Consider the following 25390-nt stretch of genomic DNA (forward strand, 5'->3'; position numbering starts at 1 on the left):
ATTTGGCTCCCTACGGGGCTCCATGCTTCTCAGTGACTAACCGATAGAAAACATGGCGTTGCCTTATATGGACGGCCATCCGTGAGGGACGTGCTTTCGTGCACAGGTCCATAAATGGATGAGCATCCCATATATGGACGAGTGAGCACGTGGACGCTGTAAGTATAGACGTCCATGACGTGCATGAATGGTTGTCATGCATGTGGGCCCTTATTTGAATGATGCTTGCGGGGCTTACCTTATATAGATCAGTATGAAGAATGCGAACCTCTTCAGATATACCCAATATGCATATAGCTGCATGTTCCGCAAGTACAGTGCATGCAGTTCCGGACATCTAGATACGGGAAATATGAGGATATTGCTGGGCCTGCATGATCCTTCGGCAGTTCTGTGAGGAAGACGTCCTTGATTCCTGTATTTGACGCTTCTCATATTTCCGTACCTGGATGTCCGGAACTGCATGCACTGTACTTGCGGAACAACTAGGTACATTCTTTTTAGTATAGTTTGTGCGGGCGTGATTTGGTCATTTCCAACTGCGATAATCGAATGTCTAGGGCGCCCTTCCTACTACCCTTTGTCTGGTTGTTTTTTGGACGTTTTCAACTGCAATAATCGACGTCTAAGGACGTCCATATTAGTTTTCGATTATACCTACCTGATTTTGGGCGACTTCGCAAGGGCGTCCTAATTCGTACTTGGACGACCTTTCGATTATGCCCCTCCACATTACCCCTGTAATGCCAATTCTGTTTTAGCGATTTCCAGGAAAGACCGGCTGAGGAAGGGTGTTTGCTGGTAGTGGTACTGGTAAAAGCAAGCAGCCTTCCACAAACAACAAAATGCTAGTCAGGAAAAATGTTTGCTCCTACAAGAAAAGGGGATTTTAGGGAGGTTGTGTGATGGGGATAGTGAAAGAGAGGATGTGTTTGGAAATATGTGTGTCTGGATATTGAGTGTACTTTTGTTGCTATTGAAATCCTTCAATTTACATTTGTTAGAAAAATATATATATATTTCTGGTATGACTAATAAGAAAATATTGTTATTTCTATGGGTTTGGCTAAGCAGTAACATCAGATTAGCCCCCTTTGCAAAATTAGCCTCTGCATTCAGGCCCTTGTGGTTCTTTGGAGCTTCTAGAATAACTTTCTCATTTAATTCTGCTGGGTTTTATATCTTGAGAACTGGGACAGTGTCCCTTGGAGACAGTCCCCGATGGCACTAGTGAAATTTCATACCAGCTGTTACAAAGGCAAGCCTGCAGGGTATGTGTTTTTTCACATCCTGGTATCCTTTCATACAGAAATCCAACTGCTCTGCTAAAGAGCCCTGCCACGCTGTAAACTTCCAGTGTATGTACTTCTTGCTCACATGAGCTGAATCCCTTGTTTACAACTGCTGCTTTTTGAAATGAGGCGGAGGGCCAAAGTGCACAGAGTCGACATTAACGTGGCGCTGTGCACCCATGAACTCATGCCCTAGTGGTGGTGGGGTTGTTGCAGTGTCAGGGAAGTCCAGTGGCAGAAAGCAGGTTTCGTGCTCAGAGCAGGGGATTAAAAACCTGCAAGCTCAGTAGAAGAGCCCTCTTTTGCACCCGAGGACACAAAGGAAAGATGCCTACCCTCCTTCCCACCCACTGCTTTGCCAAAAATTTGCTCTTTTGTGCAAGTCGCAGCTTGGAGGGTGGGAATATCCGAGCCTGGGTGAGTGGAGTAGTGCTAATTCATCAAGCTATGACTGGTGCAGCTGGGTTCACTGAACCTGGATTGGGCGCACCTTGCTGCACAGCGGTAGCACCCTGGGTACAATGTTGAGCGCATTGATCAGTCTTGCTAATGGTGATGGACTGGGTGCATTACTTATGGAGCTTACAATGGATCGGGTATGCTGTTTGGCTGTTGTTGTGTTTGAACACAGCCATGTCTTGATAATAAAGCTGCAGCCAACTTGTTGCCATCTAATCTACAAAGTGTATGTGTTGTTATTTATTATATTGGTTAAGTGGAATGAGGGGCTGGGTTAGGGTGTCATGGTTGCCTATGTTATGACTTATTTTAAACATATTCACCTACTGTGCTATGAATGGCATATACAAAATTTATTTTGTGCTCCTTTGTGATCTGGCAGCAGGGAGTCAGTGGCATTAGGACACTAAATAAAAACAAATTCTGAGCTTTAAAATCTTTTGCACACTATAGAAAGTGTGTAAGAAATCACAGACTGAACCTGTTGTAAAGTCATCTCATGCGGGCAACCCAAACGGTTATTTTGAAGAAGATTATTTAGTTAATTCTAATCCTGAGCTTCCAAATGTCCCCTGTTGCTGGAGAAAATCTTCCACTGTCCTGGGTTTTGACGATCTCCTCAGTACAGAGTTGCATGGGGACAGAAATATCCCCTATCCCTTTCCCCATCCCCAATGGAATCTAACCCTTAGCTACTAAGATCCATTCCATCCCCACCTGTACCCGCAGGAGTTAACTCTATTATTTACAGTCCTCTGTTTTCTACCAACCCCAACAGCCTCCTGTGGTTTTTTGGATGGTATTCACTATTCAACCAGTGAGTTTTCCAAGTCTGAGTCTGGTGTTCCGGCTGCCTCTCAGTGCATTCCAAGCCTCATTCTGGAGTCACCAGAGATTTGACTACACTCCTGTGGGAATCCCATGGCAATTTCTTCCATCCCTGTGGGAATCCCACAATCCCCACTCTCATGCAGCTCTGTAATCCCTTGTGCATACATGAGAATTGTGGTTCCTGCTTCTACTGGATTTTGGGACCATAGGTACCACGGCAAATGGAAATGAAGACCAGAAACACTAGGACCATTCTGACATTTCCCTTGAGAAAACTTTCTGTAGGCTGTAGGGTTTATTTTGCTGGGAAATGGTGCACTTTGGACAAGGCGTTTTCAGAACAGCCTGTCACCAGTTCCTGGCTGCCTAAGTCATATCATTGTTCCTGATGTGAGTCAGTTGAGCTGTCATTCATTTGACCTCCACGTTCAGCCTTATCTTTGCCTAGTCCACAGCACAATTTGCACCTGTGACACCAAAGCCTCTGAAGGCAGGAACAGGACAAGAGAGTGCCCTCTCACATAATTTCTTTTCACTGTAGAAAGATTTTGGTTTCTCTGTTCTCTTGAAGTTTCAGTATTGCTAGCTTGACTACTCATTAACTTTTTAATTCAGGCATGCTTTTCTCACTCCTCTGTTATGTGAGAGGAATACTGTCTGGGCTCCCAGTAAAATGCAGAAGGAGCATGGAAGGCATACAGTGCTGATAATGAACAGCACAAGACGGATTCAGTTCTCTTCTGGGAGATGGCAAAGGCCGTTCTCCGAGGTGAGATCATATCGTACTTAGCCTTCAAAAAAAAGGCCAGGAATAGGGAGGTATTCCGGCTAGAGAGGACGGTGGCAGCCTTGAGGAAACATTATGGTCAGGGGCATTCCTTGAGTATTCGAAGACAGCTATTGGAAGCACAACAGGCCCTAAATGAACTTCTACAGGAGACGACACAGAAAGCGAATCTGTATTATACCAACTATATAGATTCGCTAATAAAAGTGGGAGATTTCTAGCCAGGCTTGCCAATAAGAGGCTTAGTGCTAAGAAGATACTGACAATGCAGACTAACGCAGGAGAACGGGTTAATATGATGAAGGCATAGTAGCAGCCTTGGCAGACTTCTTCCGCCAACTGTATACACAACAGGAGGATCTAGTGAGGCCCAGTGCTACATATCTTCATAGTATGGCTCTACCCAGGGTGTCCCCAGAGGACGCAGAGGTGTTGAATGCTCCGATAGAAGTGGAGGAGGTAGAATTAGTGATCAAGTGGAGTAAACTAGGGAAAGCTCCAGGGCCGGATGGCATGAGGAATGAATTTTACAAAATTCTAAACACTGAAATAAGTCCATTACTTACGGCAGTGTTTAATGTAGCCATACAACAGAAACAGATGCCCTTACATCTTAATAGAGCACAAATAAGTGTTTTACCCAAGCCTGGTAAACCAACGGATCGGCCGGATTCATATAGGCCGATTTCACTATTGAACGCAGAGCTAAAATTTTTGGCCAAGATACTGGCAAATCGATTAGCCAGAGTCTTACCCTCCTTGCTCCAGGATTCGCAGGTAGGGTTCACATGCGGTAGGGTAATAGCGAAAAATATGCGACGAATATGGGCAGCATTAGAACAGGTACGAACACAACAGACCCCGACATTGTTAATAAGTTTCGACGCTGAAAAAGCGTTCGATAGAGTGGATTAGAGTTTCTTATTCGGAGTGTTGAAAGAATATGGAATAACCTAAAGGCGGTTAGAGCCTTGTATGCAGATCCCAAGGCACAGATTTTTGCGAACGCGTTACGGTCGGAATGGTTTCAAATTAGGAGGGGTACGAGACAGGGATGTCCATTGTCTCCATTATTATTCGTTCTAGCTCTAGATCCCCTACTGAGAGAGATATAAAATAATGTAGATATTCGAGGAGTGACAATACGGAAGCACCATTTCAAGACAGCGGCATTTGCAGATGATCTATTGGTATTAATCATAGATCCCAGGCACTCACTACCGTATCTGATGGAAAGTCTAGAGGAATATGGGGACTTTTCAGGATTCAGGCTGAACCTCACGAAATCAGAGGCGTTAGCAAGCTCTGAAGAACTTCAAGGTGGGTGGGCAGATTGGTTTCCCCTTAGATGGGCGCAGGGGTCTTTCTGATATTTGGGGGTACACTTCCAATGGATACGCGGCGGCTTTATGATATCAACATAGCCAAGTTACTGCGGGATACAAACAATTGTCTCGATGGGCAATGCTTCCCCTGTCCCTCATGGGGCGGATACAGCTCTATCGAATGATAGTATTCCCTCGATGGTTATATGTGTTACAGGCTTTGCCATTACGACTGGCAAAATGGGATGTAATGGCACTTAGGAGGCTGGTGGTCAAATTCTGCTGGGGGGGAAAAAGTCTAGGATGAAATAGCAACATCTCATAGGGAACTGGAGACAGGGTGGGGCTGGGATTGCCAGACATCTGACTGTATAACCAAGCATGTCTTATGTCATCTGAGGGACTGGATACTAGGTACAACCACATACACGGATATGGGGATGGAACGCGCATTTTTCCATCCGTGGCATTTGAACTATTTGCTACACGTTGAAAGGAAAGCTGCCAGAAAGAATAAGGGACAGTGTATTGCTGGGGCCATTGTGGCATATGTGGAGGGAGCTATTGCAGCGCTGGGGTCAGGACCCTACAGCTAGTGTATTGATGCCGTTAACTGGGAATGATTCTTTCACCCCCGGTAGAGAGAATGTGGTGTTTCGTAGACTTCAGGAACAGGGGGTGGAACTGTTGGAAAATTTTATTCAGGAAGACGGAACCTTGGTACCAGTAGAAGATTTTGTGCAAAGGTGGTCAGGGGGACCGGCGATAATATTGGCCTATCATCAACTAGCCCACTACACACGTAGCTTATCGAAAGAAGGACTGTCTCTGCGATTTGGGAGACAGCTTTGGGAATTTATAGGGGGAGATGCGTTGGGTCAGGTCTCGGTATCTTGGTTTTGCAAAGAACTAGAGAAGGGACAACCAGAAAAACAAGTCCTAGAGATGGCTACTAGATGGAGCATTGAAGCACAGCAGCCAATATCTGAGTGCCACATAAAACAATCGCTGAAAGGGATATCGGGGATAGTGCATAGTGCAGAACTCCAAGAATGTCAGTTCAGGACAGTACACAGAGCCTATTTCTCTCCCAGAAGGGCATTTCAAGCAAAAGTCATAGAATCTGACCATTGCCTAAAATGTAAGCAGGGAGATGCTACATTGACACACTGTATGTGGCAATGCAGGAGTATTAGATCCTTCTGGGGGGGACTACGTAACTACTTAAGTGGGGTATTAGGGTATCAAATTGATATTACCTTTGATAGAATGCTATTCGGAAACCTGGGACAGTGGGGGGTGGGGACACAAGGAGAACGACTGTTTATAAGTAAATCTTGCATAGTGGGGAAAAAGTGTATCCTTAATCATTGGGTAATGGACATGCCTCCCTCCCATTGGTACTGGAGAAATAAACTTCATCAACTTATGCTCTGGGAGGCGAGAGGGGCACGATTGACACCAAGAAGGCAGGTCCGGTTTCTGAGTATTTGGCAGAAATATATAAATACAATTTCTCCACAAGCACGCAGCCAAGTACTTAATGGGCTACCTTGGGGTAGAGGAGGAGATTAGAACTGATAATGTTACCACCCCTCTCGGCTGGACTGTAGTGATGTGCTCCCAGATACCTGATGGTTGTAGTCGTGGCGAATATCCAGGGAACACACACTCACAACCGAGGGAGTGGAACAAATAAACTAACCTCGTCCTTTACTCTCAAAGAATAAAGGAGGAAAAGAATCTAAATTTAGGATTTGTTCCTTATCAATATCAATAGAAATCAAACAAATAAAACATGGAAAAGAAAATAAGATGATACCTTTTTTATTAGACATAACTTAATACATTTCTTGATTAGCTTTCGAAGGTTGCCCTTCTTCCTCAGATCGGAAATAAGCAAATGTGCTAGCTGACAGTGTATATAAGTGAAAACATTCAAGCATTACTATGACAGTCTGACAGGGTGGGAGGAGGGGAGTGGGTAGGAAGTATGCATGGGGACATCAAAGCATATCATTGATATTCTAACAGGATGGGTGTGGGTAGGTGAGGGGTGGGGTGATCAACAGAGACATACAGCTTTATGGTTTATAATGGGCTAGGAACCCCAGATCCTTGTTAAGTTCTTTCTGTTGGGTGTTAAAATATTCAATCATTCTGACTTCAAGGTCTTACGTTCTTTTATGGTTTAAAGTTACCTTTCAGTATTCTCACTGTGAAATCACTGGTACAGTGTCCTGGTTCTGTGAAGTGCTGTCCCTCCGGGGTGGGGGCCCTAATGGCTGTATTGTTCATGTGATGTCTATGCAAATTGAATCTTGTCTTAAGCATCTGGCCTGTTTCTCCAATATAGCATCCTTCGTTACATTTTTTACACTGAATGATATATACCACATTGGAAGATGAGCAAGTGAAAGATCCCTTTATGTTGAATATCTTTCCTTTGTGGGTAACTGTGGGGTCCTGTGAAATATTTTGGCATAGTTTGCAACTGGATAAATTACAGGGACGTGTGCCCTTCTGTTCCTTTTCAGTCTGTGATGGAAGTTTACTTCTGATTAGCTTGTGTTTTAAGTTGGGTGGTTGTCGGAAGGCCAGTACTGGTGGGGATGGGAATATCTCTTTCAGTAATTCATCTTCCTGGAGTATAGGTTGTAGATCTCTTATGATTTTCCTCAGTTTTTCCAGCTCTGGATTGTATGTCACTACAAGGGGAATTCTGTCTGTGGATTTTTTCTCCTTGTACTGTAACAGATTCTCCCTGGGTGTTTTGAGGGAGGAGGCAATATTCTTGGAGATTATTTTGGGGTTGTAGCCTTTCTGTTTGAAGGATGCAGTCAGGCTTTTAAGGTGTCTGTCTCTGTCCCCTGGGTCAGAGCAGATACGGTGGTATCTTGTGGCTTGGCTGTAAATGATGGATCTTTTTGTATGTGAAGGATGGAAGCTGGAGTTGTGGAGGTAGCTGCATCTGTCTGTGGGTTTCTTGTATATAGATGTTTGTATACAGCCATCACTGATTGAGACCGTGGGTGTCCAAAAAATTGACTTTTTCTGGGGAGTAGTCAATTTTGAATCTGATTGTAGGATGGTATGTATTGAAAGCAGAATAAAATTGTTTCAGAGTTTCTTCACCCTCCGTCCAAATCACCCTTCTGGTCACGATGGATGTAGAATCACTATACAGCAACATTCCACATGCGGATGGCATAGCTGCATGTGGAAGACTCCTAAAAAAATCCACACTGGACCATCAATACTCACCAGAAACTATTACAAAATTAATCAAATTCATTTTAACTCACAACTACTTCCGCTTTAACAATGATATCTATCTGCAAATAATGGGCACTGCGATGGGCACCAGGACAGCACCCCAATATGCCAACCTTTTTATGGCTGAGCTGGAAGAGACATTTCTGAATACACACCAGACCAAAGCTCTAAAATACTACCGATACATCGATGGCATTTCAATCTGGAGAATACAGCACACTCAGACAACAGCAGCGCTGGATTTTCTTTATTCTGAAGTCAGATTCCAAACCTTGCTTGCACTGAACTCAGACCTCTCACAAACAACACACCTTCCCCCCAGACACAGTTTAATGGCTTCTTTCTTCAAATCACAGATTCACCTCTCAGTCCTTCCCCTGGGTCAGAGTTAAAATCCTTACACACTTTTTCCTGACACCCTTATAGTTTCTTTCACTTAGTATAACTACCAGCAGAAATCACAGTCTCTCAGAACCTGAGTCTCAACTGTTTTCCCCCATTCTAAAAAGAGTAGGCAGCCATGTGTCCACTTAATACCTGAGCCTACAGACTCTCATTCCACCTTCCATGACCTTAAATTCCCTTAGAACTTAACCATTCCATTCACTGCATGCTGGGACATACATACTCCTGTTTCACTTCAAACCAGGGCCGTGCCTAGGGTCTCTGGCGCCCCCCTGCAGACTATCAGTTGGCGCCCCCCCCTGCAGACTATCAGTTGGCGGCGCCCCCCCCCCCCGTGAAAATGATCGCTCACCACTTGCCACACTGACAGAAATTGTCAGCAATATTCTTAGAAACAAATTGCTATACATTGCAAAATAAGATAGCAGGTGTAAATTCTCAAAGTGGACATATTCCAAACACTAAAATGAAAATAAAATGATTTTTTTCTACCTTTGTTGTCTGGTGACTTTCTTTTTCTGATCATGCTGGCCCAGTATCTGATTCTGCAGCTATCTGTCCTCTTAACTCCGTTTCCAGGGCTTCCTTTCCTCCTTTCTTCTTCATTTCTGGTCCTCAGCTTCTGCCTATTTTCTTCATCCATGTGCAGTTTTTCTCCTCTCTTCCTTTTCCCTCATTTCATCTCTTTCATCTTTCTTCCCTCCCCTCTATGTCCAGCAATTTCTCCTCTCTCCCTGAGCCCTGCCCTCCCAATCCATGCCCATCCATGCTCCTCTGTCCCCTGCCCCCTCCATTCATCCCTTTCCAGCAATTCCCCTCTCTCCCTGAGCCCTGCCCTCCCAATCCATGCCCATCCATGCTCCTCTGTCCCCTGCCCCCTCCATTCATCCCTATCCAGCAATTCCCCTCGCTCCCTGAGCCCTGCCCTCCCAATCCATGCCCATCCATGCTCCTCTGTCCCCTGCCCCCTCCATTCATCCTTTTCCAGCAATTCCCCTCTCTCCCTGAGCCCTGCCCTCCCAATCCATGCCCATCCATGCTCCTGTCCCCTGCCCCCTCCATTCATCCTTTTCCAGCAATTCCCCTCTCTCCCTTCCATGACTCCCCCTCGCATCCATGCTCTCGTCTCTCCCCTGCCCTCCCGCTCCCATTGTTCAACTGCCCGTCCTCTTCTCTCCCCCCAACATCCCTTTTCTTTTTAAATTTACCTCCGTGGCGGTTCCGGCAGCGCAGCGTCAGTGAAGGAGGCGGTGCTGCGCTCCCGACGTCTGTAGCCTTTCCTTCGCTGTGTTCCGCCTTCTCGGATGACGTCAGAAGAAGGCGGAACACAGCGAACGGAAGGCTAGAGACGTCGGGAGCGCAGCGCCGCCTCCTTCACTGACGCTGCGCTGCCGGAACCGCCACGGAGGTAAATTTAAAAAGGAAAAAAAAAAGAAAAGGGATGTTGGGCGGGGGGGGGGGGGAGAAGAGGGCGGGCAGTTGAACAATGGGAGTGGGAGGGCGAGCGAGGTGAGCATGGTGCGGCGGCGCCCCCCAGAGGGAAGCGCCCCCCCTGCCATGCTTACCTCGCTTACCGTGTTGGCACGGCCCTGCTTCAAACCAAACTAAATTTGGTTTAAAACTTCTCACAGCTTTCTATTAGTACAGCTCTCTCCCACCCAAAATACATCAGTTTTTCCCCACATGTATTCAGCAACACAATCATGAAAAAGGCAGTCTGTTTATTGAAGTACTCACTTTTAAGCTCAAATCATCTCATTCTCAGCACCAAAGCTCACCTTCACTCACTTTCAATATTAAAGTACCCTTTTTCAATATCACATTTCACTTTAAACTCACAAAATCAATATTTTATTCTTACTTTTACACAGACACACACTATACGTTTTTTCTTTCTCAATCCATGTTCACAGCCCTGGTCTCTCTGCTCACTCCAGTCTCCCTGGCAACTCACCCCCCCCCCCCCCCAGAGGATCTGACATCACTCAACCAATCAACTTGTCAGAGAAAGACAGTTTTTTTTTTCTGATCTGTTTAGAATCTCCCTCCCCCATAGAAGCAGTGTTGCCAGGTGGGCGGTTTTCCCGCCCAATTGGGCGGTTTTCCGCGACCCGCGGCGGGAAATTTTTGCCCGCGGCGGGTCGCGGTTTTTTGGGCTTCTTTTTTTCTTTTCCGCGGTTTTTCGGGCGGTTTTTTCGGCCGCGGGGGGCGGGGTTAGTGACGTTTTGGGTGGGGTTAGTGACGTTTTGGGCGGGGCCGATGACGGGGGAGGCGGGGCCGGTGACGTGGGAGGCGGGGCCGGTGACGGCGGGGGCGGGGTTGATGACGGCGGGGGCGGGGTGATGACGCGGGGGTGGGGGTGTCAGGGGCGGGGTTTAAGTTTGGGCGGGTTTTGGGCTGTTTTTACGCTGGATTGGGTGGGAAAAAAATTTTCCACCTGGCAACACTGCATAGAAGTAAATGCAAAACTTCCTATACAGAGAATTTTAAAGTCAAATATTAACCTGACTTGTACCCAAAACAGCAAGGAACATTTTAAAGTACAATCCCCACTTAATCATGCTTTATTTCTTGAAAAATAAAACCACATTTAAGAAACATCTCACACTTTCTTCAGCTAACTCCATTAACAATTCCCAAACTAAACTTTAAACCTTTTCCAGCCAGCAGCCTCCACCAAAACCCTGGAACAGCCCCCCCAGAGCCCCAGGAAAAAACATTTAATATATGTTACCATATATTACAATAAGTTATGAGATATGGAACAGGACAAGAAGGGGAGGGGGGATGAGGGGAGGGGGGAAAAGAATGCATACTATCAGATAGCGAAGGCCTGAATGTTGGAGCTTTTAATTGACAAGCATTGTTGAAGTTAAAGGAACACCTTAGTGAAGTTGTAATATCAGGGTACAACATTGACAGAATAAACAATTGGTTACCAGAGGAGAATGGGAGAGGAGGGGAAGGGGGGAATTGGGAGGGAGGAATTGGGAGGGGCAGACTGTAAAATTAAAAGTTAAAAAATTGATGCCTGTTAGTTAGCAATTACTGTACAGCCACATTGGGATCTGGTGTTTGATCTGTGCAGAGTTTGTTTGAAAACGTTTATTGTGTTGCAGCATCAAATAAAAAATGTTTAAAATTAAAAAAAAAATGCAGAAGGAGCATGGGCTAAAAATGCCAGAGGAGACCCCCCAGCAAAAATGCATAGGGGGTAGGGCCTGAAAATGCCATAGGAAACTCCAGTAAAATGCAGAAGGGGCAGGGGAGTTAAAATGTAGAGGAGAGGCCAGTAAAATACAGAAGGGGTAGGGACTAAAAATGCTGGATATTCAGACTCCAGAGTTAGTGCAGCTCCTGTCTGGCCTTGGCTCTTCCACTCAGGTGCAAACTATGAATTATGGAAACCAAGACTGGAATTGCATACTGTGAGAATGTGGTGTGAACTTTGCAGGATTCATTTTTTATTTCCTTTTGTCTGTCTTTTTCTATATTTTGGACTACTAATTGTTTGAAATGATTGTGTAATGCAGATCATTTTCAATTGTATGACAACTTGTTATAATGTCCTGTGTAACTTTTTTTTAAAGTAACCTTTAATACAACCTTCAACAGCAATGAAGAAAATCTCCAATTATTTATCTCCAGTTTGCTTAACTGAGCTGACCTTAGAGTAATTGCCGCACCCCACACAGTAACATTGTATTATGAAATCCTTCAGGCAGTAAACTGTAGGGATGGGCATCCAGAAAATGCTTGTTTGTGTTGCTGTTGTTTTGTGTGTGTGTGTGTGTGTTGTTTACAGGAATTTTCATTTTAGTCAGGTTTTGCTGGCCATTTCATCATTTTGTCAGTTTCCAACTCTTTGGAAATAGTGCACGCCATGTGGAAACAGGATTGGCATAAGTGCTAGTACCCAAAGTTAGGCCCCCCCCCCCACTCTCTCCTTCCTGCCCAGAACCTTCCCGAACGGGCCCAGCCCTCATTTAACTGGGCCCGTTGAGACAAGCTCTTGGGCCTTTCTATGGACTACATTATCCCACAAAAATGATAATCACACTGAACAATAACACACACTGTTATATTGAACTTGAGGAGCTGAAGTCTTTCATCAATCAATACAATAACACAGGCATGTCGAGCTAATATTCGTCTCTTGCTCATACAATCACTGTGAATTTGTTATTTCCCTTTATTAGCAGTTGCTGAGTTAACTATTATCTCAGTCAGATATTGCACTTTCATTTGTTCTCAAGTATTTAACATGTTGTTCAACTAATGCCTTATTTGGATTGTATGCCAGGTTTTGTCTCTAATTTACTGTTTGAGGGATTGAGCTATAACTACCCTGCCTCTGTTTCCATTCTCTTCCCCGATTGATCTCTATTATAGGGCTGAACATTTTGCTCTTTATGCCTACAAGATTTTCAGTTTTCTCTGCTGATTTTATGATTTGTTTTTAGGAGTGGAGGAGTAGCCTAGTGGTTAGTGCAGTGGACTTTGATCTTGGGAAACTGGGTTCAATTCCCACTGCAGCTCCTTGTGACTGTGGTCAAGTCACTTAACCCACCATTGCCCCAAGTACAAAATAAGTACCTGTATATATGTAAACCACTTTGAATGTAGTTGCAAATTATCACAGAAAGGTGGTATATTTATTTGCTGCATTGAGGAGGGTTTTAGATTTGTTAGGAACTGGGCAACATTCTGGGAAATGGGGAGCCTATTCCGAAAGGATGGGCTCCACCTTAACCAGGGTGGGACCAGGCTGCTGGCGTCAGCATTTAAAAAGGAGATAAAGCAGCTTTTAAACTAGAAATGGGGGGAAGGCCGACAGTCGCTCAAAAGCGCATGGTTCGGGATAAGGTATCTTGCAAAGATACCTCACAAACAGGTAAGATAGGATTTCTGGATAGTGAGGTTGCACAACAGACCGTGGTAGGCCAGGTGCCCTTAAATACAACTAAAGATCAGGCAAAAGATGGCAAATCAGTAGTGTCCAGTACTAAGCATCAGGCAAATAGGAACAACAAACATACTCTGAAATGTCTATATGTAAATGCTAGGAGTCTAAGAAATAAGATGGGAGAGTTGGAATATATTACACTAAATGAAAAACTGGATATAATAGGCATTAGTGAGACCTGGTGGAAGGAGGATAACCAGCGGGACACTGTCATACCGGGGTACAAAGTATATCGTAGTCATAGGAGCCAACTTTTCAAAATTATTTGGGGTGCTAAGCACAATGGAAATTACCCCTCCCTGGACACATACAAGGAATTTTCTCAATATTGGGGGTGCTCAAGCACCCACAGCACCCACAGAGTCGGCTCCAATGTGATAGGGTGGACCGGACTGGTGGAGGGGTAGCATTGTATATTAACGAGAGCCTTGACTCAGATAGATTACAAATTCAGCAGGACACAAATCACACCTTTGAATCATTGTGGATTGAAATTCCATGTATAAAGCGGAAAAGGACGGTGATAGGAGTGTACTACCGTCCGCCTCGCCAGGATGAGCAGGTAGACACAGAAATGATAAAAGAAATCAGAGACGCAAACAAAATGGGCAATGTGATAATAATGGGTGACTTCAATTATCCAAATATAGACTGGGTAAATGTAACATTGGGACACGCTAGAGAGGTACAATTCCTTGATGAAATCAAGGACAGCTTTATGGAGCAGCTGGTGCAGGAGCCGACGAGAGAAGGAAAAATTCTAGATTTGGTCCTTAGTGGAGCACATGATCTGGTGGGGAACGTTAAGGTACTGGGGCCGCTTGATAACAGTGATCATAATATGATCAGTTTTGATATCAACCTTGAAGTAACTATACATAGGAAGTCAAATACATTAGCGTTTAACTTTAAAAAAGGAGACTATGATAAAATGAGAAGAACGGTGGAAAAAAAAACTTAGGGGGACAACTGAGAGGGTAAAAACTGTACAATAGGCTTGGACACTGTTCAGAAATACCATCCTGGAGGCCCAGGCCAAACATATTCCACTAATTAGAAAAGAAAGACGGAACTCCAAAAGACAGCCGGCCTACTTGAAAAGTGAGGTGAAGGAAGCTATTAGGACTAAAAGAAATGCCTTCAGAAAACGGAAGAAGGAACCGTCTGAAAATAACAAGAAGCAGCATAAGGAGTGTCAAAGCAAATGCAAGGCACAGATAAAGAAGGCCAAGAGAGATTACGAAAAAAAAGATAGCATTAGAGGCAAAAAAACATAGTAAAATTTTTTTTCGGTATATTAAAAGCAGGAAGCTGGCAAAAGAATCGGTTGGGTTGCTGGATGACCGAGGGGTAAAAGGGGCGATCAAGGAAGACAAAGACGTAGCGGAGAGATTGAATGCTTTGCTTCGGTCTTCACCGAGGAAGATTTGGGTGGGATACCGGTGTCGGAAATGATATTTCAAGCGGACGAGTCAGAGAAACTTACTGACTTCACGGTAAACCTGGAGGACGTAATGGGGCAGTTCAGCAAACTGAAGAGTAGCAAATCTCCTGGACCGGATGGTATTCATCCTAGAGTACTGATAGAACTGAAAAATGAGCTTGCGGAGCTACTGTTAGTGATATGCAATTTATCCTTAAAATCGAGCGTGGTACCGGAAGATTGGAGGGTGGCCAATGTAACGCCCATTTTTAAAAAAGGTTCCAGGGGAGATACGGGAAATTATAGACCGGTGAGTCTGACGTCGTTGCCAGGGAAAATGGTAGAGGCTATTATTAAAAACAAAATTACAGAGCACATCCGAGGACATGGATTACTGAGACCAAGTCAGCACGGCTTTTGTGTGGGGAAATCTTGCCTGACCAATTTACTTCAATTCTTTGAAGGATTAAACAAACAGGTGGACAAAGGGGAGCCAGTTGATATTGTGTATCTGGATTTTCAAAAGGCATTTGACAAGGTACCTCATGAAAGGCTACAGAGGAAATTGGAGGGTCATGGGATAGGATGAAAAGCCCTATTGTGGATTAAAAACTGGTTGAAGGGTAGGAAACAGAGAGTAGGGTTAAATGGGCAGTATTCACAATGGAGAAGGGTAGTTAGTGGGGTTCCTCAGGGGTCTGTGCTAGGACTGCTGCTTTTTAATATATTTATAAATGATTTAGAGATGGGAGTAACTAGCGAGGTAATTAAATTTGCTGATGACACAAAGTTATTCAAACTCGCAACAGGATTGTGAAAAATTACAGAAGGACCTTACGAGGCTGGGAGACTGGGCGGCTAAATGGCAGATGACGTTTAATGTGAGCAAGTGCAAGGTGATGCATGTGGGAAAAAAGAACCCGAATTATAGCTACGTCATGCAAGGTTCCATGTTAGGCGTTATGGAACAAGAAAGTGATCTGGGTGTCGTTGTCGATAATACACTGAAACCTTCTGCTCAGTGTGTTGCTGCAGCTCGGAAAGTGAATAGAATGTTGGGTATTATTAAGAAAGGTATGGAAAACAGGTGTGAGGATGTTATAATGCCGTTATATCGCTCCATGGTGCGACCGCACCTTGAGTATTGTGTTCAATTCTGGTCGCCGCATCACAAGAAAGATATAGTGGAATTGGAAAAGGTGCAGCGAAGGGCGACTAAATGATAGCGGGGATGGGACAACTTTCCTATGAAGAAAGACTAAGGAGGCTAGGGCTTTTCAGCTTGGAGAAGAGATGGCTGAGGGGAGACATGATAGAGGTATATAAAATAATGAGTGGAGTGGAACAGGTGGATGTGAAGCGTCTGTTCACGCTTTCCAAAAATACTAGGACTAGGGGGCATGCGATGAAACTACAGTGTAGTAAATTTAAAACAAATCGGAGAAAATCTTTCTTCACTCAACGCGTAATTAAACTCTGGAATTCGTTGCCGGAGAACGTGGTGAAGGCGGTTAGCTTGGCAGAGTTTAAAAAGAGGTTAGACGGTTTCCTAAAGGACAAGTCCATAAACCGCTACGACTAATGGACTTGGGAAAAATCCACAATTCCAGGAATAACTTGTATAGAATGTTTGTATGTTTGGGAAGCTTGCCAGGTTCCCTTGGCCTGGATTGGCCGCTGTCGTGGACAGGATGCTGGGCTCGATGGACCCTTGGTCTTTTCCCAGTGTGGCATTAATTATGTACTTATATTATGTACTTATATCCCACATTTCCCACCTATTTGCAGGCTCAATATGGCTTACATTGTTCTGTTATGGTGATCGCCATTCCGGAGTGAGAGATACAAGTGGTATTACATTAAAGATCATGATTGACATAGTAGATTAAGCAGTCAAGTATAAAGAGTTCATATTCAGAATAAGAGATAAAGTAGTATTGCGTTAAAGTTCGTTCGTGGTAGAGTAGGCTTTGGTAGGTGAGTATAGAGAGTTAGGTTTTATTCAGTTCAGGCTTGAGTTTCGCTGTCTGGTAATTAGGATTGATCGTTGCGGTATGCCTTGTTGAACAGGCAGGTCTTCAGTGATTTCTGAAAGTTGGTTAGGAGGCTTATTTTCGAAAGAGAAAAACGCCCAAATTCCGACCTAAATCGGGAGATGGACGTCTTTCTCTTGTGGGTGCCCAAATCGGTATAATCGAAAGCCGATTTTGGGCTTTTCCAACTGCACCGTCGCGGGAACGCATAAAGTTGACGGGAGCGTGTTGGAGGCGTGGTGAAGGCGGGACTGAGGCGTGGTTATCGGCTGAGCAGAGATGTGCGTGCTCGGCCGATAATGGAAAAAAGAAAGGCGTTTTCAGAGAGAATTTAGGTCACTTTTGTTGGACCCGTTTTTTTTCACGAACAGGTCCCAAAAAAGTGCCCTAAATGACCAGATGACCACCGGAGGGAACCGGGGATGACCTCCCCTGACTCCCCCAGTGGTCACTAACCCCCTCCCACCAAAAAAAACCCGAATGTTAAACACTTTTTTCCCAACTTGTAAGCCAGCCTCAAATGTCATCCCCAGCTCCATGACAGCAGTATGCAGGTCCCCGAAGTAATTTTAGTTTAGTTAGTGCTGTGCGGGACCCATGCAGAGAGGAAAAATCGGAAGAAAAAAAAAAAACAAGCAAGTGCAGTCAGGGACGTCTAAATTAGCAGGATAGTAAAAGGGGGAATCAAACCAGCAACCTTCTGATTACAAACTCAGTGCTCTAGCCAGTGAACCACATTATTCAGGTGCTTAGATGTCCTTCCCCTTCCATTAAGTCTCTTCAAGTTTCTGTCAGCCAATCACCGCTATTTAGCTGACACAGATGTCAGCTAAATGAGCTGTGATTGGCTGACAGAAACTTGGAGAGACTTAATGGAAAGAAACTTGGAGAGACTTAATAGAAAGGGAAGAACGTCTAATCAGTGGTGCACTGGCTAGAGCACTAGAGCTTGTAATCAAAAGGTTGCTGGTTCAATTCCCCCTTTTACTATCTTTTAATTTGGACGTCCCTGACTGCACTTGCTTGCTTGTTTTTTTTTTCTTCCGATTTTTCCTCTCTGCATGGGTCACGCGCAGCACCAACTAAAGTAAAATTGCTCTGGGGACCTGCATACTACTGTCATGGAGCTAGGTATGATATTTGAGGCTGGCATAGAGGCATCTCAGGGGGACCAGTGCACTATGAATGCTGGCCCCTCCCATGACCAAATGCCTTGGATTTGGTCGTTTTTGAGCTGGGATGCTTCGGTTTCGATTATCGCTAAAAAACAAAAACGCCCAGCTCAAAAAACGCCCTAATCCAATGTATTTTCGAAAAAAAAAATGGACGTCCATTTTTTTCGAAAATACAGTTCGGCCCGCCCCTTCACGGACCCGTTTTCGGAGATGGACGTTTTTACAAATGGGCGTTTGCGTTCGATTATGCCCCTCTAGGTCACGCATTTTTTTCACGGCGAGTGGTAGTGCATTCCATAACTGCATGCTTATGTAGGAAAAGCTGGATGCATATGTTTTATATTATACTAGTAAAAATGGCCCGTTTCTGAGACCAATGAAACGGGCGCTAGCAAGGTTTTCATCGTAGTGTGTATGTTTGAGAGAGTGTGTGTGAGAGTGAGTGTGTGAGAGAGAGACACAGAGTGAGTGTGTGTGTGTGTGTGTGTGTGTGTGTGTGAGAAAGAATGAGTGTCTGCCTGAGGGGCCCCCCTCCATCTGCCACCCTCCTTCCCCCTCCCCCCGTCTTCCCTTCCCCCCTTTCCTTTCCTTTCCCATCCCATGTTTGTTCCCAGCGCCCCCCCTCCCTCCGCCTTTCAGGATCGTGGCCCCTCCGTCTCCTGGCCTTTTTCCCCATCGTAGTGTGTATGTTTGAGAGAGTGTGTGTGACAGTGAGTGTGTGATAGAGACAGAGTGAATGTGCGAGTGTGTGTGTGACAGAGTGAGAATGTCTGTGTGAGAGTGTGTGTGTGTGTGAGAGAATGAGAGTGTGGCGCAGGGCCCCCCCCCCCTCCGTCTCCCGCCCTGTGTTCCCTTTCCCCCTGTCCTTCTCCTCCCCCTCCTATTTCCTCCCCTCCCCCTCCCAGCTTCAGGGTCATGGCCTCCCCTCCCTACGCCTTTCAGGATCGTGACTCCTCCGTCTGCCGCCCTTTTTCCCTTTCCCCCCTGACTTCCCTCCCCTCCCCTTTTTCCTGTTCTTCCCCCTTCCCCCCTCCCAGCTTCAGGTTCGAGTGCCCCCCTCCCTCTGCCTTTCAGGGTCGTGGCGCTCCCTCCCACTGTGACGTTCGAGCTGGCTCCCTTCCTCCGACGTTGAGGCAGGCAGGCTGGCTCCCTCCGACGTTCAGGCTGCCTGCCTGCGTCCCTCCCTCCCTCCGACGTTGTGCGGGGCGATGTTATTCGTCCGTTTGTGCGTCCCTCCCTCCGATGTTGTGCAGGGCGATGTTATTCGTCCGTGTGTTGCAGGTCGTCGATAGCGCTCCGTCAAAATGGGCACGGAGAGGGGGAGATGAGATCACGTTTCGTCGAGTCGCTCCGTGGAAATGGCCGCTGAGAGGGGGAGATGATATCCGGTTTGCCCAACAGTGTCTGCTCCGCCCTCGACGCCATCACGTTGTGATGCGAGGGCGGGGTAGACACTGCTGTGCAAACTGGATATCTAGACCGCCTCAAAGTTCCGGCTTGAGGCTTCATTAGAACATTGGTGGTGCCTTTTATATATAGAGATAATATTGTGTATCTGTTTTGTCCCTGGTAAATAGTTTCAAACTGACTCACAATAGAACCAGAACAGCAATCTTCAACCAGTGGTATTCCTTATCAATAGATATTACTTTACTTAAAGAGCACCCTCAGATAATCCCACTATAAATACTACACAGTAAATTACTGTGACATAGTGGTGTAGCATCTCATTCATCGGGTTGCTCCTATATATTTTGTAAAATGCTTAATCCGGAAGGGTAATTTTGTTGAAGCAGAGGTGGAGCTCCTGGTCCAAGAATAGTACAGCGGCACCGGAGTCTGTTTGCTCCCACAGGGCAGAGGCTGGCTGCAACAATAAAGCAGCGCGAATGGGAGGCAGTATGGGACAGCCTGAATGCTGTCTTCCATGCTGGGAGAGACGTGGAGGACTGCAAGAGGAGTGGCAGAAGCTGAGGAGGGATGTTCGGAGGAAGGCGGGGGCCAATCCCCCAGGCAATGACACTGCCAACCTCACGCCCATGGAGCTGATGGTGCACTCCCTCCTACCCCAGGAGGGCATCCACGGGATTGGCTCCCTGGACACCTCGGGCCAGGCTGAGGACTCAGGTAGGTGTTTCATTATGCAGTTGGGGTATCTGTTGTGCTGCAGTACACTTGTGTTATAGAAGTTGGGGCCAGGGGGAGGGAGGTGAGGAGTGGGGGGCAGGAGGAGGGAGGTTGGGGGGGGGGGGAGTATCTCTGGCTGTCTTTATGTATATTAATAGGCCACCTTTATGATGCTGTTGTGACCTGGTAACCCCTACTCACTAGCTCTCTACCCTTACTCCCTATCCTACCGTTGTCATTGGTTTCCTCTTACTTGTCCTGTGTGCCCATATTTATTGAATTGTAAGCTCTATTTGAGTAGTGGTAGTGGTCATGTGTGTTATAGGAGCAAGCAGACAGGGTGGGTGCTGTGTGTGTGTGTGAGCACCCCCAATATTGAGGAAAGATCATGTAGCTGTGCAGGGAGGAGTGTTGGTCACTGGGCTTAGCACCCCCAATACTACTTTCCAGTTGGCTCCTATGGGTGTGTGTAGGTTACTACTGTGGCAGAACTTTGGGGGCCGTCCTTCCCTACTACTCCCTCCTATTTCCCATTAACAAACTGTGCCTAGTTCCTCCTGTGACCTCTGTGCTCTACTGAGTGTGGGCCACATGCATTCAACTGAAGGAGCCTGTAATGGGGGTCATAAAGCAGTTCTATGCAGTTTAGCAAGTCAGTAGTAACACAACACATGCTGCAATGTTGTTCAATGTAACAATTATACAACTAACAGCTTGTCCACAACGTTGTGAGTGGTGTCCTTCTCTTGGCTGCTCATCCACCACCTCTACCCAGCTGCCTGTGGGGCTCTCTCTTTCGCACCCGTGTCAATTCCATTCCTCCTCACCATCTCTTTGCTGGGTCATTAGGTTGGGGGACATGCCAATGTATATGAATGCTGAAAGACAAAAGTGGGTTATTTGCACCAACACTATTCCTCACTCTTGTGCTATACAGGTGATGACTCAGAGGAGGCTGGCCCTAGTGGCCTGCAAGGCCAACGCCCTACACCAGCAGTCCAGCCTCAACCTCCACAGCCTGCAGCACCAGCAGTCCAGCCTCCACCACCTGCACCAGCTGTGCAGCCTCTGCGTCCACCACCACCTGCACCAGCTGTCCAGCCTCTGCCACCACCACCACCACCACCTGCAGCACCAGCAGAGGCCGCACCTCCAGCACCGGAGGACTTTGGTGAGGAGGAGGAGGGCCCAGCTCCCCGCCAGAGGCCATCCGGCCAAAGGAGGCAACTCCTGCGGCTGGCCACGGAACTACTCCGCCACAACGTGCGCTTGGAGGAGTACCGGCAGCAGAAACTGGAGCTGCAAGCGCCAAGCACTGGAAGCACAGCAGCAAGCTCACCAGGAACTCCTCCAGGCGCAACGTGAAGGCCACCAGGAGGTGCTCCAGCAACTGAAACGGCTGAGCAGAGCATCCACACCTGCGCCCTCAGGGCAACCGCGCCTACTCCAGCCCCCGTGCTGCTGGAGCAGCCCCCTGCCATCAACATCCTCCTCCACTGACTACCACCACCACCAGCTAAGAGGTGGGCATTGCGATCCTCAGCCTCCGCACCCACTCCTGCAGCACCCACCAAATCTGCTCCCATTCTGGGTCCATGTGGCCAGACCACTAGAACCAAGAAGGTGGCCCGATTTCCACGGTGCAGCCGAAGCCGCAGGCTGCCGTGGGGATAGGGAGGAGGAGGACACTGGGAGCAGCAGCTCAGAAGAGGGTGAAGAGACTTCCCGTGCAGCACCAGCTGCAAAGGAAGGGCGTGGGAGGGGTAGGAGGGGACGGGGGAAGGGAAGGGGAAAATGATGGGACATGCTGTAGGGTGAGGGTTGGTGGGAGGGGGGTGGGTGTGGGAGGGGGGTGGTGGTGGTGGTGGTGGTGGGGTTGAACACACACATGCATTTAATGTAAAAAATAAATGTTCACTTACTTTCACCTAAAACTTGTTTCAATGAGTCTTTGTCTTGCTCTTACGCCAAGCTGGTAGGCATTGAGCTCTGCTCTGTGGGCTGGGGGTGGAGGGGGCTCCTCTTCCAGCTCATCTGGGGCCTCTTCTGGTGGTGGCTGTGGCTCCTCTGGGAGAGGCTGTCCTCTGTGCTGGGCCAAATTGTGTAACATGCAGCACGCCACAAAGATCTTGGCCACCTTTTCTGGACTGTAGAGCAGCTCTCCTCCAGACCGGTCCAGACAGCGGAAGCGGGTTTTTCAAGAAACCAAAGGTGCGCTCAATGATCCCCCGGGTGCTGCGATGTCGCCTATTGTAGGTTTCTTCTGGCCCTGGTTGTGGTGGATCAGGGGGGTCATGAGCCATGTCCTCTGCGGGTAGCCTCGGTCACCTTTGCAGAAAAGCAGAATGAGATAGATGAGTGTGTATCGCTTGGAGCAGGTACAGGGGGGGCGGGGGGATTTGGATAGTGGGTTGTGGTGGAAGAAGCCAGGGCGGAGGGTTGCCCAGTGGAGGAGGTCTAGTATGGGTGGTACAATGCATGTTGCACTTACCTAGTAGCCATCCACCAATGAACTCCCCTCGCTCGAACCTGCGGAAGATGCCCGAGTGCTGTAGGATGTAGGCATCGTGGCTGGAGCCGGGGGTACCTGGCACACACATCTAATATCTCCCCCTGGGCAGCACATACAACTTGCATGTTCATAGAATGAAATGCCTTCCTATTTCTGTAGGTGGCTTCGTGTGGCCGGGGGGGTCTGAGGGCTACGTGTGTGCAGTCTATCACACCGATGACCGAGGGGAATCTAGCAAGAGCATAGAAGGCGGCCATGTTGTTGTGCAGGGCCTGGGGGGTGGTGGGGAAAGTGATGTAGTGTGAGGTGTGAGTGATAAAGGCATCCAGGAACTGGGTGAGACAGTGTGAAATAGAAGCCTGGGTGAGGCCTGTGTTAGCAGCTAATACGGATTGAAAACTGCCAGTGGCCAGGACAGAGAGAGCGGAAGTGATTTTGAGGTGGGCAGGGATGGGGTTATTCCTACGTGTCTGGGGCTGAAGGAGGGGTTTCAGCTGCTCACACAGCTGACGAATGGTGGCCCTATCAAACCTGAACCTTGTTAGACACTGCTGGTCAGTGAGTTGTAGGAAGGTGGTGCGGGGCCTAAACACTCGGGGCCGTGAATACCTCCTGCGGTGGGTGGCCTCTTCGTGTAGCATGCATGCCACAAGTGCATTAAGTGCATTCATATCCCCACCACCAGTGCAAGTATTAGGACTAGTAGTCAAACAAACAACAACACACAGATCTTTCACTTCCAGCCACCATGCCCTCTGGCCACTCACATCGCCAAACAGTACAGGAACACAGAGACAAACGAGGTCAGGGAATAGAGGTATACACGTGGGAGGAGTGAATGGGGGAAGGGGGGAAGGGGGCGATGGAGCAAAGGAGTAGGAGTAAGGAACGGTCAAAGGTAAGTCACAAAAAGAGGCAGGCACACAGACGACCGTCACAGGTACTCAACACGCTCGGCTTTCTCTCTGCAACCACCACTTCAGCTCTTCCACCAACAATATCGCCACTCTCCAACTACACACAATCGCTAATGGGTCTAAAGACCGCTTTCCCCCTTGCTCTGGTCGCTTTTATTTCGGGTCCATCATATTACGCCCATCTTCCCGCTCAACCAGAGCCATTTCGCTATTCTTATACGTTGTACCCGTCCAGGTCGTATCACCGCCCCTAACACGCCCCCGACACGCCTCTTATTTGGACGTTTTTACGTGAACGTACAAGCGACACGGACGCACTGAAACATTGCTTTCGATTATATGGATTTACTCGTTTTTGTGAGATAAACGTCCATCTCCCGATTTAGGTCGGAACTTGGGCGTTTTTCTCGTTCGATTATAAGCAGGATAGCCTCCCAAAGTTCCATAGAAACCTATGGAACTTAGCCTCCCAAAGTGCTTTGAAAATATGCCTCTATGTGTCTCATATTTGGCAGACCAGGTGGAAATATGACCCAGGTTTGTTGCTGGGCCACCCTGTACTCGTCAGACCAATACCGAAAGGATTTACAACTTTTGTGCACAAAACCATAGTAGTTGCCATGCAAGTGATCCTGTCGGAGTGGGTATCCTATAATTATCCATCCTATTCCCAGTGGCGGACACGTATGATCCTGCTGTTGAGAGTCAAAAGGATGGGGGTGCACGACTTTAACTCTGGACCTGGTCTGCGGTTCCTAGATACTTGGCACCCATTGTTAGATACACTGACCCCAGCAGCCAGGAGTAGGTTGCTGAACCTTTAATAGTTTCCCAGGCAATGCATAAGAAAGGGGAGGGGGAGGGATTGTAAAAGGGAGGGAGGGAATTTTGGTAAATTGGGGGGGAGGGGGGAAGAGAGGGGTGGTAGGGAATTTATTAAAAACTGTATTAAGTTGTGGACATGGATGATGTTCTTTATTCCTGTTGTGATATAGACTTACAAATCTGAGTGTATAACTATCGCTTAGTATTTTTTTGTTGTACAGGATATTTGTCTTCAATAAAAAAGATAAATCATTTGTTTCCACAGTTTATTAAATTTAATGCTTGCTTCAATAATGTGTGTTTGATCCCCATGTGGTACTACTGGTAGAGTTTGTCGGAAATCTCCACCAAGTAGAAGAACTTTTCCACCAAAAGGTTTGTCATTCTTCATGATGTCTTTAAGTAGTGTATCTACAGCAGTAAGTGCCATAGTGGGAGCCATAGTAGATTCTCCCAAATTAGTATGCGAGCATCTCTAAGAATTGTAGCATTATTGGAGTTTAATCTTATAGTTGATGTTGAGTTTCAAGTAGAGGAACAGGTAATTTGAATTGTGATTGATAGGTGCGTCCTCCAGGAAGTAGGTTTGCTGCATTCCTGTTGATGCAACAGGAAGTGGCAATGTCACCATCTCCTCAGATGGTGGAGAGGATAGTTTTACATGTATAAGTTTTGCCAGTTCCAGCTGGGCCATCTAAGAAAAAGCAGTTTTTTTGTTGTTGATTTTCTTTGCATGCAGAAAGTATAGTATTGAGAACTTCTTGTTGCTCATGGTTTAGGTTTTGTTGCATTATTTCTGCCATGTGCTTTTCATCAGCAGCTTTGAATGCAAGGTTTGGATCTTCCACTTTGTGTATTGTTGGTGGTAATCCAAAGTGTTGTAGGTTTTTGCCATGTGTGTGGAAAATACTTTGAATTTTGAGAAGGCATAACTGTTCACAAACAGTGCATTCTTGTGTGCAACCATGCATATGTGTAAAATCTTCAAGCATGAAAGTTTTATATTTTGATAAATTTGTAAAGCATTACATGGTGCA

At 46.6% G+C, this 25390-nt stretch overlaps 1 long non-coding RNA gene across 1 annotated transcript; it reads right to left on the reverse strand.

The window, feature by feature from the left end:
- Positions 1–1568: 1568 nt before the first annotated feature.
- On the reverse strand, positions 1569–23448 carry LOC115481136. Its single transcript, XR_003943896.1, has 3 exons — positions 23437–23448; positions 20664–20670; positions 1569–1786 (listed from the first exon to the last, which is right to left on the reverse strand). It is a non-coding gene; the product is annotated as an uncharacterized LOC115481136 (long non-coding RNA).
- Between the last annotated feature and the right edge of the window lie 1942 nt (positions 23449–25390).

The sequence above is a fragment of the Microcaecilia unicolor genome, chromosome 11 (genome assembly GCF_901765095.1).
Source record: "Microcaecilia unicolor chromosome 11, aMicUni1.1, whole genome shotgun sequence".
In the NCBI taxonomy this organism is placed as follows: Eukaryota; Metazoa; Chordata; class Amphibia; order Gymnophiona; family Siphonopidae; genus Microcaecilia; species Microcaecilia unicolor.